Below are 4,499 nucleotides of genomic sequence, written 5' to 3'. Positions count from 1 at the left end.
AACATACTTTTAGAGGCATAGTTAAATCCCAACTGTTACGATTTGACCGGATTTGTACACAGGAGGAAGACTTTTGGGAAGCAGTAAGGATTCTATTTAAGGCATTAAGACAACGGGGGTATAGAAGGCCAATGCTGCAACATTGTCTGAAGACTTTCAGGGACAGGACAAGAAAGGATGATACAAGAGGCATTCCGATAATCACCTATTTTTCCACGGCAAGTAGGGTAATCACCTCCATAATAAAGAAAAACTACAAAGAGAAACTTGGGAACATGGATGCCTGGTCAAAATGTACCCCCATCAGAGCCTACAGAAAACACAAAAGCCTCAGAGACATGTTGGTCAAGGCAAGAATAAAACCATTCCGGAGAGAGACCAAGGAACCCACGCCGAAATACTTTTATAAACTTAAATTCATAACTAATAGGACGAACAACAGAGTAATTAAAATCAAACAAAATTTCACTTTAAGTACATCCAATTGTGTATATGTACTATTTTGCGCAAAATGCAGAAAACAATATGTCGGCGAGACCAAAAATTCGATTAGAATCAGAATGTGGCAACATAGATATAACATTAAAAACAAAAAAGGAATGGATAAGCCATTGGTTCGCCATTTTGGACGACATGGGTTAAGGGAAATGCGAGTGGCGGGATTGCAAACTAATTTGGGATGGGAAGACAGGGATAGAAAAAGGGCAGAAAGGAATTGGATTCGGATTCTGGGTACTAAAATGCCGGGGGGACTAAATAAGGCTTAAAAGGAAGAAAGGGTGGGAAGGAAGGTGGATGAACGGGAGGAGGAATGGGGGCCCTAGCCCCAACCCCTAACCCTAACCCTAACCCTAACCTTGGCCCTAACCCTAACCCTAACCCTAACCCTGGCCCTAACCCTAACCCTGGCCCTAACCCTAACCCTAACCCTAGCCCTAACCCTAACCCTAACCCTAACCCTAACCCTAGCCCTAACCCTAACCCTAACCCTAACCCTAACCCTAGCCCTAACCCTAACCCTAACCCTAACCCTAGGCCCAACCCTAACCCTAACCCTACCCCCAACCCTAACCCTAACCCTAACCCCAATAAATAAATAAATAAATAAACATATAAATATATAATTATATAAATATGTAAATATATCAATAAATGAATAAATATCTAAAAACACATAAATATATAAATACATGAATGGGTAGACATCATCTATAAGGTTCAATTCATGGGGAAAGGGAAGGAAGGAAAAAAGAGAATGGAGAAGTTAAAAGACAAGTGAAACTTTCAAGTTTGGTTTAGACACTTTAAAGTTGGAGTGCAAGTTGAAAGTGCCTCACTTTGCACTTTGCTTTTGTTGGATCAACACCAGCTGCATTAGTTGTGTGAATTGATCAGTGGTGTGTTTGCCTGAAGAAGGCCCACAGCGGCCGAAACGTCGCGAGAACACACCCACCAAGCCTTTTAAGGTCTTTTTTGTTTAAGAACTTTATTTGTTTGCTTGTTTACTTGTTTGTTTGTGTGTTTGTTTATTTGTTTATTTTTACATTTCTTAAAATAAAAAAAATCCAAAAAAATTTACAAAATCAGATAAAAATAAAGAAAAAAATCACAAAACATAAAAAATCATAAAAAAAATACATACAATTTCATACTCGGTGTACCAACATGGACCCAAGGGAGGGGGGTTGGACACTAGTGCAGCACGGGAGGCGTCGTGCCCGTGCCCACAGGAGGGACACACGACCGCAAGGGGCCATCTCCCAGTCCCGACAGGGGGGAGGTCCCAACTGGAGGGGGGCCAGAGCATTCTCTACTGCCCCCCCGAATAGAGGGGGCAGGGGGGCTCAGCCCTACACGCCTAACTGGCCAGTGCCACCTTCAGGTCAATGGACCTCCTCCCGTCGTCCGCCAAGACAAGCTCGCACGCAGTCTCGCTCCTACGCATCTGTAGTGAGTCAAGGAGTGGGGAGGAATCACCAATGGCCAAGATGGAGAACGGAGACTCGAACGCACCAACAACCAATGGATCCGGCAATGGGACAGAGGGTGCGAAGATTCCTAAAAGTGATTAAGATGATACACCACTTGGAAAATGTGACCCCCGGACCAGACTACGAGGGGCCGAGAGTGATCAACAGGGTGGTGGACATCTTGACCACGATGATCAAACCGGCTTCCCCTTCCTCGATAACGGAGGAGTTAATTTGGGGGAATGCCAAAAATTGGGGCCACACAACATTGGTGATTCTCCAAGACCATTACCAGGCTTCCCTAGAGGAAACATTGAGGGAAATAACGGACAATTGGATCCAAGATTGGAACCAACTATTTGAGGTTGCAGTGAGATGGGCCCAACGAAACCTTCCCCGACTGAGGAGACAAGTCATCGTACATGCAAGGGCAAGGATTGCCTCATGTGCGCCAGTGGCAGGGGGAATAGGCCAGTCGTTAGGAGAAGATGGAGTCCCGGATCAACAGGAAGTCCAACAATCCAACCAAGAAGTCCGACAACCTGACCAGCCGAGACCCGAACCTGTGGCTAGGAATTCCGTTGGAACCATGACGGAGCCGGGGGAAGATCCCGTAACCCTACAGAGGAATGAAGTAGAGGGGCCACCAACGCAAGCACCGGTGGCTTCGGAGGGACCCCAGCAGGAATTTGGTGATTCGCCCAAGCCACAGAGGAGAGAGAGGAGAGAGAGGAAAAGAGAAAAAACAAAAGAAAGAACAGCAAGCACACAGGCGGTCGAACAACTGATAGATGTAGGGGGGAGAGATAACACGACACAAAGAGACGGACCGAGGAGTGAAGGGGAACAGAGTTGTTTGATGGATGACACACATGGGGCAGACCTAGATACGACGCCCACGTTACCTCTGATAGGCAGTGGAAGAAGAGCCGACATATATACAGAGATGATGGAAGAACAGAATATGGAACTGGAATTAGAGGATACAGAGAGCACTTCGGATTCGGAATCGGCGAGAGAGGAAGACACTCGGGAATCCGAGGAAGAAGAGGACTGCGCACCCACCCCGGAATGGCCGAGATTCAGAGTAACAAGGCATGCAAATACCAACCGTAAAAACACACAATGGGAGTTGACGGTCAACAAACGGTGGTTGATTCTGGGAGACTCGAATGTGTCCAGGTTCCCACAACACACTCTCCCGGATTTGCAGATAGATAGCTTCCCGGGGGCCACATTTCGCAATGCCGAACTGTTGATGGCGAAGGCGAAGGTGGTGGGGATAGTGGAGAAAGTAGTGCTGTCATTCGGATTTAACTGTAAAGAGCAAAATTTCAGGGCCACAGCCTGCAAACAACTGCAGGGTGCGCTCAAGGAAGCCAAGAAACGGTTTCCACATGCAGATATCTGGATCCCGTTGATCAACTTCTCCACCGACCTCCAGGAAGAGCATCAGGGGGTACTGTTGCAGATGAACGAGCATATTTCCCAGCATATGCCCTGCATCCCCCTACTGCCGGAGGTGCATTTTGAGACAGTGAGGGATTGCATTCACTGGACCGATTTGACAGCACTACACATGCTGGAACATTGGATCGATTATTTAAACTTGTGTCCCCCTTAAACCTTGAAGGGAGGGGGATACCGGAGACACAGCCCAGAGGGGCGGAGAATGTAGTGGTTTTGACCAAGGATTTCTACCCTACGGAGGCACACTTAAAATTATTAGGCAAGGGGTTGACATTCATACCTACAATTGACTTGTACAAAAATCAAAAAATTCAAAGAAAATTGGACATACAGGAGTACCACCGGAAACTTAGAATTATGGAATATTTTGAAGGTAGGGCGGAGCAGGAACAACGACCGTTCTCGGGGCCGTCCACGTGGTTGCCACCCCCGGAAATGATGTCACCGGAACTAAAAGCACTGATTGAGAGTGACCAAAAAGATTTGTCACGTTTCGGATGGACACGACGGGAGAGACCAAATATCTCCCAGGCCGAGGTAAAGGCGTTAAGGGAATTGATGTCTAACAAACATATAATAATAAAACCGGCGGATAAAGGAAGTTCGGTAGTGATTATGGGACGAGAACAATACATTCAGGAAGGTTATCGACAATTAAAGGATCAGGAATACTATAAAAAATTAGACGGCCCGATTTATTTGGAGACCATCCCAATGGTACAAAGAATTATGATGGAATTGTATCGAAAAAAATTTATTACGGCCAAACAAAGAAATTATCTAATTGGAACCGGGGAACCAAGGGCAAGGAGATTTTATATTTTACCCAAAATTCATAAAAAGCCGGAACAATGGAATCCGCCGTTTGTGACTCCACCAGGCAGGCCTATCGTTTCTGATTGCGGAAGCGAGACCTACGGAACAGCGCAATACATCGACCATTTTTTGAACCCTTTATCGACCAAACACCCGGCGTATGTCAAAGACACTTATCATTTCATCGAATTAGTTAAAAACTTTAAAATCCCAGTGAATTCATTTTTCTTTTCCCTTGACGTT

Source organism: Doryrhamphus excisus, unplaced genomic scaffold (assembly GCF_030265055.1).
Source record: "Doryrhamphus excisus isolate RoL2022-K1 unplaced genomic scaffold, RoL_Dexc_1.0 HiC_scaffold_27, whole genome shotgun sequence".
Taxonomy (NCBI): domain Eukaryota; kingdom Metazoa; phylum Chordata; class Actinopteri; order Syngnathiformes; family Syngnathidae; genus Doryrhamphus; species Doryrhamphus excisus.
Note: the sequence above shows the minus strand (reverse complement) of the source record.